We start from the raw sequence: 14,055 nt of genomic DNA, 5'->3' as shown, positions 1-14,055 counted from the left end.
TTGTAGATCTAAACCCTGAGGGTAAAGGGTACCAACGTACAGATTGTAGATCTAAACACTGAAGGTAAAGGTACAAACATACAGATTGTAGATCTAAACACTGAGAGTAAAGGGTACCAACGTACAGATTGCAGATCTAAACACTAAAGGTAAAGGGTACCAACGTACAGATTGTAGATCTAAACACTAAAGGTAAAGGGTACCAACGTACAGATTGTTGATCTAAACCCTGAGGGAAAAGGGTACCAACGTACAGATTGTAGATCTAAACACTAAAGGTAAAGGGTAGCAACGTACAGATTGTAGATCTAAACCCTGAGAGTCAAGGGTACCAACGTACAGATTGTAGATCTTAACACTGGAGGTAAAGGTACAAACATACAGAGTGTTGATATTAAACCATTCAGGTAAAGGGTACCAATGTACAGATTGTAGATCTAAACCCTGAGGGTAAACGGTACCAACGTACAGATTGTAGATCTAAACCCTGAGAGTAAAGGGTACCAACGTACAGATTGTACATCTAATCCCTGAAGGTAAAGGGTACCAACTTACAGATTGTAGATCTTAACCCTGAGGGTTAACGGTACCAACGTACAGATTGCAGATCTAAACACTGAAGGTAAAGGTACAAACATACAGATTGTATATCTAAACCCTGAGAGTAAAGGGTACCAAAGTACAGATTGTACATCTAAACCCTGAGGGTAAAGGGTACCAACGCACAGATTGTAGATCTAAACCCTGAGGGTTAACGGTACCAACGTACAGATTGCATATCTAAACACTGAAGGTAAAGGTACAAACATACAGATTGTATATCTAAACCCTGAGAGTAAAGGGTACCAACGTACAGCTTGTACATCTAAACCCTGAGGGTAAAGGGTACCAACTTACAGATTGTAGATCTTAACCCTGAGGGTTAACGGTACCAACGTACAGATTGCAGATCTAAACACTAAAGGCAAAGGGTACCAACGTACAGATTGTAGATCTTAACACTGAAGGTAAAGGTACAAGGTACAAACATACAGATTGTTGATCTTAAACCCTTAAAGTAAAGGGTAGCAACGTACAAATTGTAGATCTAAGCCCTGAGGGTAAAAAGTACTAACTTATAGATTGTTGATATAAACCCCTAAAGTAAAGGGTAGGAACTTACAGATTGTAGATCTAAACCCTGAGAGTCAAGGGTACCAACGTACAGATTGTAGATCTTAACACTGAAGGTAAAGATACATACATACAGATTGTTGATATTAAACCCTTAAATTAAAGGGTGCCAACGTACTGATTGTTGATCTAAACCATTTAGGTATAGAGTACCAACGTACAGATTGTAGATCTAAACCCTGAGGGTAAACGGTACCAACGTACAGTTTGTAGATCTAAACCCTGAGGGTAAAGGGTACAAACGTACAGATTGTAGATCTAAACACTGAAGGTAAAGGGTAGCAACGTACAGATTGTTGATATAAACCCCTAAAGTAGAGGGTAGAAACTTACAGATTGTAGATCTAAACCCTGAGAGTAAAGGGTACCAACGTACAGCTTGTACATCTAAACCCTGAGGGTAAAGGGTACCCACGTACAGATTGTAGATCTAAACCCTGAGGGTAAACGGTACCAACGTACAGATTGTAGATCTAAACACTAAAGGTAAAGGGTAGCAACGTACAGATTGTAGATCTAAACCCTGAGGGTAAAGGGGACCAACGTACAGATTGTAGATCTAAACACTGAAGGTAAAGGGTAGCAACGTACAGATTGTTGATATAAACCCCTAAAGTAAAGGGTAGAAACTTACAGATTGTAGATCTAAACCCTGAGAGTAAAGGGTACCAACGTACAGATTGTAGATCTAAACCCTGAGGGTAAAAGGTACCAACGTACAGATTGTAGATCTAAACACTGAAGGTAAAGGGTAGCAACGTACAGAATGTTGATATAAACCCCTAAAGTAAAGGGTAGCAACTTACAGATTGTAGATCTAAACCCTGAGAGTAAAGGGTACCAACGTACAGATTGTACATCTAACCCCTGAGGGTAAAGGGTACCAACTTACAGATTGTTGATCTAAACTCTGAGGGTAAAGGGAACCAACGTACAGATTGTAGATCTTAACACTGAAGGTAAAGGTACAAGGTACAAACATACAGATTGTTGATATTAAACCCTTAAATTAAAGGGTACCAACGTACAGATTGTTGATCTAAACCCGGAGGGTAAAGGGTACCAACGTACAGATTGTACTTCTAAACCCTGAGGGTAAAGGGTACCAACTTACAGATTGTTGATATCAAACCCTTAAAGTAAAAGGTACCAACTTACAGATTGTAGATCTAAACTCTGAGGGTAAAGGGTACCAACGTACAGATTGTACTTCTAAACCCTGAGGGTAAAGGGTACCAACTTACAGATTGTACATCTAAACCCTTAGGGTAAAGGGTACCAACTTACAGATTGTAGATATTAACCCTGAGGGTTAACGGTACCAACGTACAGATTGTTGATCTAAACCATTTAGGTAAAGAGTACCAACGTACAGATTGTAGATCTTAACACTGAAGGTAAACGTACAAGGTACAAACATACAGATTGTTGATCTTAAACCCTTAAAGTAAAGGGTAGCAACGTACAGATTGTAGATCTAAACCCTGAGAGTAAAGGGTACCAACGTACAGATTGTAGATCTAAACACTGAAGGTAAAGGGTACCAACTTACAGATTGTAGATATTAACCCTGAGGGTTAACGGTACCAACGTACAGATTGTTGATCTAAACCATTTAGGTAAAGAGTACCAACGTACAGATTGTAGATCTTAACACTGGAGGTAAAGGTACAAACATACAGAGTGTTGATATTAAACCATTCAGGTAAAGGGTACCAATGTACAGATTGTAGATCTAAACCCTGAGGGTAAACGGTACCAACGTACAGATTGTAGATCTAAACACTGAAGGTAAAGGGTAGCAACGTACAGACTGTTGATATAAACCCCTAAAGTAAAGGGTAGCAACTTACAGATTGTAGATCTAAACCCTGAGAGTAAAGGGTACCAAAGTACAGATTGTACATCTAAACCCTGAGGGTAAAGGGGACCAACTTACAGATTGTAGATCTTAACCCTGAGGGTTAAAGATTGTTGATATTAAACCCTTAAAGTAAAGGGTACCAACGTACAGATTGTAGATCTAAACACTGAAGGTAAAGGGTACCAACTTACAGATTGTAGATATTAACCCTGAGGGTTAACGGTACCAACGTACAGATTGAGGGTAAAGGGTACCAACGTACAGATTGTAGATCTAAACCCTGAGAGTAAAGGGTACCAACGTACAGCTTGTACATCTAAACCCTGAGGGTAAAGGGTACCAACTTACAGATTGTAGATCTAAACCCTGAGAGTAAAGGGTACCAACGTACAGCTTGTACATCTAAACCCTGAGGGTAAAGGGTACCAACGCACAGATTGTAGATCTAAACCCGGAGGGTAAAAGGTACTAACTTATAGATTGTTGATATAAACCCCTAAAGTAAAGGGTAGCAACTTACAGATTGTAAATCTAAACCCTGAGAGTAAAGGGCACCAACGTACAGATTGTACATCTAAACCCTGAGGGTAAAGGGGACCAACTTACAGATTGTAGATCTTAACCCTGAGGGTAAAGGGTACCAACGTACAGATTGTACTTCTAAACCCTGAGGGTAAAGGGTACCAACTTACAGATTGTAGATCTTAACCCTGAGGGTTAACGGTACCAACGTACAGATTGTAGATCTAAACACTGAAGGTAAAGGAACAAACATACAGATTGTTGATATTAAACCCTTAAATTAAAGGGTACCAACGTACAGATTGTTGATCTAAACCATTTAGGTAAAGAGTACCAACGTACAGATTGTAGATCTTAACACTGAAGGTAAAGGTACAAACATACAGATTGTTGATATTAAACCCTTAAAGTAAAGGGTAGCAACGTACAGATTGTAGATCTAAGCCCTGAGGGTAAAAGGTACTAACTTATAGATTGTTGATATAAACCCCTAAAGAAAAGGGTAGCAACTTACAGATTGTAGATCTAAACCCTGAGAGTAAAGGGTACCAACGTACAGATTGTAGATCTAAACACTGAAGGTAAAGGGTACCAACTTACAGATTGTAGATCTAAACCCTGAGAGTATAGGGTACCAACGTACAGATTGTAGATCTTAACACTGAAGGTAAAGGTACAAACATACAGATTGTTGATATTAAACCCTTAAAGTAAAGGGTAGCAACGTACAGATTGTAGATCTAAGCCCTGAGGGTAAAAGGTACCAACGTACAGATTGTAGATCTAAACACTGAAGGTAAAGGGTACCGACGTACAGATTGTTGATATAAACCCCTAAAGTAAAGGGTAACAACGTACAGATTGCTGATATAAACCCCTAAAGTAAAGGGTAGCAACTTACAGATTGTAGATCTAAACCCTGAGGGTAAAGGGTACCAACGTACAGATTGTACATTTAAACCCTGAGGGTAAAGGGTACCAACTTACAGATTCTTGATCTAAACTCTGAGGGTAAAGGGTACCAACGTACAGATTGTACATCTAAACCCTGAGGGTAAAGGGTACCAACGTACAGATTGTTGATATCAAACCCTTAAAGTAAAAGGTACCAACTTACAGATTCTAGATCTAAACTCTGAGGGTAAAGGGTACCAACGTACAGATTGTTGATATCAAACCCTTAAAGTAAAGGGTACCAACTTACAGATTTTAGATCTAAACCCTGAAGGTAAAGGGTACCAACGTACAGATTGTTGATATAAAACCCTAAAGTAAAGGGTAGCAACTTACAGATTGTAGATCTAAACCCTGAGAGTAAAGGGTACCAACGTACAGATTGTAGATCTAAACCCTGAGGGTAAAAGGTACTAACTTATAGAATGTTGATCAAAATCCTGAAGGTAAAGGTACAAACATACAGATTGTTGATATTAAACCCTTAAAGTAAAGGGTACCAACGCACAGATTGTAGATCTAAACCCGGAGGGTAAAAGGTACTAACTTATAGATTGTTGATCTTAACCCTTAGGGTAAAGGGTACCGACGTACAGATTGTTGATATAAACCCCAAAAGTAAAGGGTACCAACGTACAGATTGTAGATCTAAACCCGGAGGGTAAAAGGAACTAACTTATAGATTGTTGATCTTAACCCTGAGGGTAAAGGGTACCAACTTACAGATTGTAGATGTTAACTCTGAGGGTTAAGGGTACCAACGTACAGATTGTTGATATAAACCCCTAAAGTAAAGGGTACCAACGTACTGATTGTAGATCTTAACCCTGAGGGTAAAGGGTACCAACTTATAGATTGTAGATCTAAACCCTGAGGGTAAAGGGTACCAACTTACAGATTTAAGATCTAAACCCTGAAGGTAAAGGGTACCAACGTACAGATTGTAGATCTTAACCCTGAAGGTAAAGTTACAAACATACAGATTGTTGATATCAAACCCTTAAAGTAAAAGGTACCAACTTACAGATTGTAGATCTAAACTCTGAGGGTAAAGGTACAAACAAGTTTAAAGTCCATTAACATCTGTAATTGAAGAACGAGCCAAGTTTTGGTTGATGGGGATACCGGAGTACCCGACGAAAAACCACTCACCTGCGGAAAGTACCTGGCGACTGCCCCTGGCAGGCTCTAAATTTGTATAATTACCTTGTCAGTATGGTGAAAAAAATTGTTTAAGACTTTTTCAAAAGAAGTTTTCAATAAAAATCATATGTTCCGATGCATTTTAAAGAATTATGGTTGAAATTAGAATTTTTGAAAATAGACATCAAAAAGGGAAAACCTGCTGGAAACGAACTCTGGCCATTAACATTGCAGGGCCTACACTCTACCAATCGTGCCATTGATAAATTATACCTGGACGGCAGCAAAATATGTGTCCATTTTATGGGTCGTAAGGCATATACATCACCACGTACATGTATCTAGTTACTCTACACCAGCAAATCCGTTTTGTAACTTCATCTTCTGCACAGAAGGGAGAAATATCAAAGTCAATTTATCTCGGGAGTGGAACTCTTCTTCGCTATTATGACTGTTGTAGGACACCTTAACACGTTAAAAAATTAACCTCTACACATAAGGACAGGTCAAATCATACATGTGCTCACAGTAACAAAATCCCATGTCCCTGTGCTCCACAAAAGCTAATGTAATATTGAGACGTCGTGAGTACCATAAAATATCGTTAGTGCGTGTATCGTTATGGCATACACATACAGCTATCTGTAGGGAAATAGTTTGAAATATCGAAAACATTTTTTATGAATAATGCAGGCTTCCCTAAAGGCGTCACTCCTATGCTTCTCTTTAATTTATAATATCAAATTTGACGCAGACAATCGATACCGCCAGGAAGGGCTGCCCTTAAAATAAACAATAGCAATGCATTTATTTTAAAGGCATATTAACATGTCCGGCACAAGTTATCCCCCGACGCTGGGATTCGAACCCACACACACTGACACATCGGGGCTCTTACGCTGTCAAGCGCTGTATACCTCAGTCTTCCCAACTACAAGAAGGAATCAACCGTGCAAGGTCAAAAAGACAACGTACAGTGCATTTGTGTCGTTTTCTGTTCGTTAGACAAACTATAAACTTTCTTAACAAATGTGAGGTCGGCTTTAGGAAGGGCGAATTGGTAATACATTTTCACTATCTAATTTAAACCTGCCCAGACCGACCATCAAATGATAAAAGAAAACATGTTTTGACAGTTGGTCTTTATTGACAGGTTGGTCTTATACAAAAAAACTACCAATATAGACATGTGCTATTTATAGAGAGCTGATCGTGGTTGTAAAAAGTGATATTTATATACAGACGAAAGAAAGGCGTCACTGCTGTATTATTTTGAGATACGACTTTTTAGTTCAGGGTGATTTAAATACAACGTTTATATTCTACTAGCTGCTTAAAATGACACTAACTCCCCGAAGAGTCATGTCTTCATAGTGCTAGCTAGCTCACTGTAATATCATGGATTATAGTGCTAGCTAGCTCACTGTAATATCATGTAGTATAGTGCTAGCTAGCTCACTGTAATATCATGTATTATAGTGATAGCTAGATCACTGTAATATCATGTATTATAGTGCTAGCTAGCTTACTGTAACATCATGTATGATAGTGCTGGCTAGCTCATTGTAATATCATGTATTATAGTGCTAGCCAGCTCACTGTAACATCATGTATTATAGTGCTAGCTAGCTCACTGTAACATCATGTATTATAGTGCTAGCTAGTTCACTGTAATATCATGTAGTATAGTGCTAGCTAGGTCACTGTAATACAATGTATCATGTAGCATAGTGCTAGCTATCTCACTGTAATATCATGTATTATAGTGCTAGCTAACTCACTGTAATATCATGTATTATAGTGCTAGCTAGTTCACTGTAATATCATGTAGTATAGTGCTAGCCAGCTCACTGTAATATCATGTAGTATAGTGCTAGCTAGGTCACTGTAATACAATGTATCATGTAGCATAGTGCTAGCTAGCTCACTGTAATATCATGTATTATAGTGCTAGCTAGCTCACTGTGATATCATGTATTATAGTGCTAGATGACTTATTGTCATACCTTTCAGTGCTAGATCACTGACATGTTTTTATATAATAGATATAACTATATCTCGTTAAAAACTCAAGTGTTTATGGTGTGTCAGTTTCCTTAAAGCCTCCTGATGAGCTATGTTTTATTCTGTTTAATAAAACATGAATATATCATTTTTAATTAAACGCATACTGCTCTGCTTTGTTTTACTAAATATCATACACCGTAAACTCTACCCATCTCCAGTCGGCAACCTCACCCAACCCCCACACCATACGAAGTTCGTCTTATTCTGATATCCGCCAGCACTACGGGATTGAGAGTTTAGTTTCGCAAAAAGCACGTAATTCCCTTTGGCCGTTTTAGTGATGGTCAGTGTGAAGGATTATATGATGACCATGTCGTATATTGAGCGAGTCCATCTGTTGCAATAACCACACTGTCAGTCACACAAATGAAATGGACATTGCGCCATTAGGCAACCAATTACTTGTATTCCCAAATATAGTGTTCCATTTCGTCCGAGGCAGATTAAGTCAATATTCAGAAAAATCGTTCAGTTTGTGATACAAGCTAAACATTTGCATGCATACACCCCTTAGGATACTTGTTTGAAAAAACCCATTAGCCACCTATTTTTTTTCAAAATGGCGGCCATTTTCAAGATGGCCGCCAATGCCGATTAAAAAATATATATTCTTAATATAAAAATTGACTTAGTAGTTCCATCTTCATGGTTTTTGGGTCAAATAGTACATTTGCTTTTACAGAGAGGCCAAATAGATATGATTTAAACTGTTTTGAAGCTCCAACTATCCTTTACGGGAGAAAGAGAGTGATTGTCAAAGCACAACCAGGGCACACTGGTGACACCACTGCTGTGAAATTCAGCATGGGGTTCAGTGTCATTTAATTATTTACTTTTGTATGGTTTAGTGTCCCAAATGCTTTCTTCTGCTTCAAGTGTCACTAGGACAAGGCAAATGCACCATGTTACAGTAAGCACTCTCTGCAAGCTTCTAAAGGAAGCCTATGGGTTTTGCTGTTCAGAGGCCAATGAGAACGAAGACTGGTGTAGACGACGCAAAAGTGAAAGTCCACAACTTCAATTCTGGAATCTTGTGTTGACAATGGAATTAACAGTCTTGTCCCCGGTCTGATCATTTCGAGAAGCAGACGACAATGTGAACTATGCACGATGGCTCCCCATTCATCTCAGAGACATGACGTTACTTGAGGATACACATCCTCAGCTTGCTGCAGAATTATTTCATAACGGAAAATTTCTTGTTCACAAATCTAATCGTGAATGTTCAGGGTTGGCAATTGACCAAGCTCATGAGCAAGCGAATGGTGTTATCAAAGGTGATGGTGGTGATATTGGTGTGACCGGAGACCCATCTACACTACGACGGTGGATGGTAGCCGGACATGAAGTCAGTCACTTGGTTGCTCAGAATGAATCAGCATCTGAAGCCAAGGATGCAACTGAAAATACCAGACATCACGAACAGACGGAACACACAAAAGGCTTATTTCGACAAAGTACAGAAGCTGTACACTGTAATGAAAGATATGGGTAATCCATGTATGGAAGAGTCTGAGGCTCTTTTAACACTGGATACGAAAAGTATTGCCCATCCTTGTGCTGCTGAAAAGGTTGCTTCTCATTATGATAAAGGTAAAATTCGCTTCAATGAGTTCTTGAAAGGGCTGAATAAAGAGTAGTGTTCATATTATCAGTCAATAAAAAAGAACAAGACAGATTTCTTTCGGCAAAAGCCAGAACCGAAAGCGGGTGTTTCAAAGGTAGAACACTTAAAGGACGAAAGTCGTCTGTTCTCTACACTTTTTATATCCTGCCAGTCTAAAGAATGTGACCTGAAGGATTTTTTTCAGCATGAGAATCAATCTTTTCCCGCTGCACTGAGTGATAATGGTAATCTTCACAGCTGTCAGAAATCGCAGCTTGCGACAATTCTGGAGACTACATTTACTCCTCCTGATACTGAGCCAGAAGCTGACGTCAAAGTTTTGGACGGATCGGCTTTAATCAATTCATTGCCTCCGATGATATCCAGGACGTTTGAAGAATATGCAGAACTAGAGGTAGTCCCAAAAGTACAAGCATATAGTTGTACTTATACGAGAACAGATACTAGAAATAGAGAGTGTTGTGTTTGACGTATACTGGTCACCTAGTTTAAAAGCTGAAACACGATCAAAGCGAGGAATAGGAGCTAGACGCAGAGTGACTGACAAAGGTAAAACCCCACAAAATTGGATTAGCTTCATGAGAGACAACATCAACAAGCCTGAGCTATTCAAATTTCTCGCAGATAAAGTTGTGAAGATGGTCCAAATAATACAGTTATAGTCACTCAAGAAGAGGGTTTTGTCTGCAATCAGTCAGTAAGTCTTGAAGGACTCGGACACTGCAATCATGAGGAAGCAGACACACGAATCTTCTTGCATGCAAAACACGCTGCAGCAGATGGTAACAAAAGCATTATGTTAAAAGCAAACAACACAGATGTTCTTGTCATTGCGGTCAGTGTTCTGCCCATTCTGCAGCTTCTTGGTGTAGAAAAAATGTGGATCGCATTTGGACAAAACTTGAAGGGGATTCCCATACATGATATAAGGACGTCAATTGACCAAGAGAAGTCCAAGGGCCTTCTCCTTTTCCACGCTTTTACTGGCTGCGATGTCGTATCTGCATTCCATGGTAAAGGGGAAAAAATCTAGAGTGCATGGCAAACATGGAGTGTATGCCCTGTGGCTTCTTCTGTTTTTATAAAACTCAGTCAGTACCCACCAACAATTGACAAAGAAGATCCCATTATTCTTGAGAGGTTCGTAGTTACTATGTATGACAGGTCTAGTGCTGTTGACAGTATTGATGAAGCAAGGCTCGAAAACAGAGGTCATATGAATCAATTCCTCCAACCCAAGCAGCTCTTTTCCAACATGTTAAGCGTGCTGCATACCAAGCAGGTTGCATATGGGGCCAATCAACTATATGTCAAATGGAAGCCCTGCTGACTGGGGTTGGAAAAAGCAAGATGACATGTGGCAAATCTTTGTGACATCACATCCGCCAATTGCTCAAAGTTGCCTACAGCTAAGTGTGGCTGCACAACTGAATGTCGTGACAGGTGCAAGTGTTATCGATTTAGTCTCCCTTGTACAGCTCTGTGTAAATGCAATTGTGAAGGCTAGAATATATTCATAGACTGAACTATTTTTTTTTGTCAATTTGAACGAGAAAAGAAAAGAAAAAATGAAAAAATAAATAAAATAATAATAATAATAAAACTAATTAAATCTGCTGGACTATTAGGAGCGTTGTCGGATCTCCCCTGCGTAGTCAAAGATGGTTAGTATTTGTCTCATGTGAAAAAGGACGAAAACACCGTAAATATTATTTAAAATACCATCATTCCAGTCCATGTTCAAATGAAAAATAATTATTTTAGCACAAGCTATTCCAACAAATCAACGCCTTCCTTCCTTTTTTTACGTCCAATCCTTGCGTCCTTGTATTTTCCTTACATTGTACTACCAGAGTAAACCTATTTTTGCCAATCTTGGTACATAAAAAAGCCTAAGGACAATTAAATATAAATCTTCAAATTTTACTTTAATATCTTAAATACTGAAAATACATAGTGTTCAGAATAGTTGACGACAAAACAAAATTGTGCTTACAAAATATCAAAACAAAAAACGTGAAAATTGCAAGATGTTTCTCAAATGGTTTGGAAATTGACCAGCTGATCAGACTATCAGGTTAAAAGGCCATACATGTATTGTAAGTTAAGAACAATCCATGGCCTTTCCAAAACGTCGTTAAAGATTGTTGGTGGTTCTTACCATGCAGCATCTCTTAGAGAAATGTGACAATTACAAAGAACATATTAACTTTACATAACCAGATGAAAGATGGTTGAATCTTCATTTCTATTTTTACAGATTTGTTTGCCGAGACAAGACTAGGAATTTAGCATTGTGATATATATAATAATCTAAAGAAAAGATGTAAGGATACCTCGGTAGCATTTGAGTTCGCAAAACAAAATCACATCCAGATGAATCTTGTTTCAGTTAACATAGGAAATAATTGTTCGAAACAAATGTCATTCTATATGTTTCTATCTAAATGTGACATAACCTGTGCAGGTTCTGGCCTTCGTAAGAGGCGACTAATGTGAAAACGTTTTCGGAATAGGTGGTTTACTATGTCTCCGGCTATTGTAGAAGCAAGCAATGAACCTGCTTTATCCCACTGCATGATCGTAAGAGGCGATTTATGTTCGAATCTCTACAGAATTGGTGGCTTACTGTGTCTCCTGCTTTTGTAGAAACAAACGATGGACCTGTTGTATACCACTTCATGATCGTAAGATGCTCCTAGTTTTTCCTCTGCGTGTCCTGTTCAGGGGACATGTCAGACAAACATTTGATTCGCTGCCCCCATTACAATATTTTGGATCTCTATCTGTTATCCCTGCTCTTGTCTAATCTTCTTTTGGCTGGTTTCTCTAGACAGCCGTCTTTGTATTAATTATTTTAAATTCAATTCACGAAGATAGCCACTCGCGAAATTAAACATCTCGCGAATGTTTTAACAACTGCGCTACAAAGTCAAATCCTTGCAGTTAGTTAAATAATTTGAACTGTGTGTAATTCGAAGTAAACAATGGTGAAATACATTTTAAATAATTATAAATGAATTAAAGGAACTCGCATTTAAATTTTGTTATCCACTCTCCTTTTCATGAACATCACTTCCAACGCCATGAGTGGCTAGTACATCTGTACTTTAGCAACTCGTCGTTTTTGGACATCCACCTCCTCATTCAGTCAAAATACCCCTTACCTACAGAAGATCCTGATTTGTAATTGCTGCCCATTAAAAAACCTCACATTTCTCTAGACGGATGGGATTATGTAGCTTGCGAACACTTTTCATAAAAATTAATGAATGCTGCCATTTCGCCATTCTACATTATCAAACATGATATCTTCGGAATTAGCGAAGCACAAGGGACCGTGGTAGCTGGCCTCGTTTTGAACTAATATGATCTGTCTAGCTGCACAAAGAGCTATCGGGGACATAATACTTATCAGCTGGACGCTCAGTTATCGTAAAAATGCCAGTCTGTCACCTGCGGTCACCAAGGGGGCAGATTAGTGATTGCTATTTTACAGTTAATGTAAATTGCACGACTTGCGATGCCGCCATTTTGATTTGGTAGTTACGTGGATCCATTACGCAGATATAAATCTCCCCGATAGGTCTGAGTTACGAGTAAACAGTTCGATTGAGCGAGAGTAATTGCCCCTGTTCTGTACGTCAACAATTTTATCTGCCAGCTTGTAGCTGTTATTAACTTAATCCATTCATCTTTTTATTTCTAAAATGTTTATTTTGGTTTTGAAAACACCCTTGTTTTCGTATTTATTCTTCAATCCGTGCTGTCACGAAACTGTGCGATCTCAATCCGAAATTCGCTGTTCAGGGGAAATGACAAAAAAATACCCGTATGCATCGTTTGTTTGGAATCAGCTATAAATAGAAGTGCGAAATCGTGGGCGCCGAGATCGAGGTTTCAGAAATCATTGAATCAGATTTTAACGTCACTAAGACTCAAGATTATACAACAAATGATAATAAAGTTAAGAAAATAAGGCAAGTATAATCACCATGTGATTAGCTTCCGATTACTGCTCCGGAGACGCTAGGAGCTTCTGTCACGATTATTTTTAAAGTTCGTGGGAGGTTTCGTAGGAGATATTTGATATATAATGTCCAGACCGTGTAAGAGATTAGTTGATAACATAAGACTCGACAGTTCTCGACCACAAAGTATAATCACTATATAGTTATCGGGCCCTGGTCATCACATGCAAGTCAAAAGTTCACTCGGCCCCGAACCTGGCAGGCTAAATTCTATTCTATAGCTACCATAGTAAATCACTTCATTCATGTATATCGGAATCTTTGTAATTCCGCTCAATTCAAACAATGGTAAACAAATATCACAGAATATTGTTATTATGCTATTCAACAAGTTTTTTTTTTTTTACATGTAATATGGGACATAACCCGGAGCTGTCACGAGACCTTTCCGACTTTCATCCATGCTGTAATTTACTCAAAGAGTCCGGGAAACTAGATTGTATAAAAAACACTATAGTTAGGATCGTACATCCAGGAAAAAGGACTCAATTCGATTCTTGACAAGCGGGGCTTGGCCCTTCAGAAAATCATGCTTTCATGATTTTCTATGTATGTTGTAAACCGGTTGTTTTACCCTGATCACATTTGGAAGTAATCGTAGCGTCTCGGCTAACTCCCCAACAAGACTTAATCCGATTCCGCGCTTTCTCGGAGATGGACGTTGTGACCGACTC

The 14,055-nt window shown here is 38.7% G+C and overlaps 1 long non-coding RNA gene across 1 annotated transcript in view; it reads right to left on the bottom strand.

Moving 5' to 3' along the window:
- LOC110467339 overlaps positions 1-14,055 on the bottom strand; it is a 109,454-nt gene that overhangs the window by 82,835 nt on the left and 12,564 nt on the right. The gene's annotated exons all lie outside the window — the stretch shown is intronic.

Source organism: Mizuhopecten yessoensis, unplaced genomic scaffold (assembly GCF_002113885.1).
Source record: "Mizuhopecten yessoensis strain PY_sf001 unplaced genomic scaffold, ASM211388v2 scaffold11171, whole genome shotgun sequence".
NCBI classification, from domain to species: domain Eukaryota; kingdom Metazoa; phylum Mollusca; class Bivalvia; order Pectinida; family Pectinidae; genus Mizuhopecten; species Mizuhopecten yessoensis.
The sequence above is the reverse complement of the archived record's forward strand: the minus strand, read 5'-3'. Positions and strand labels throughout refer to the sequence as shown.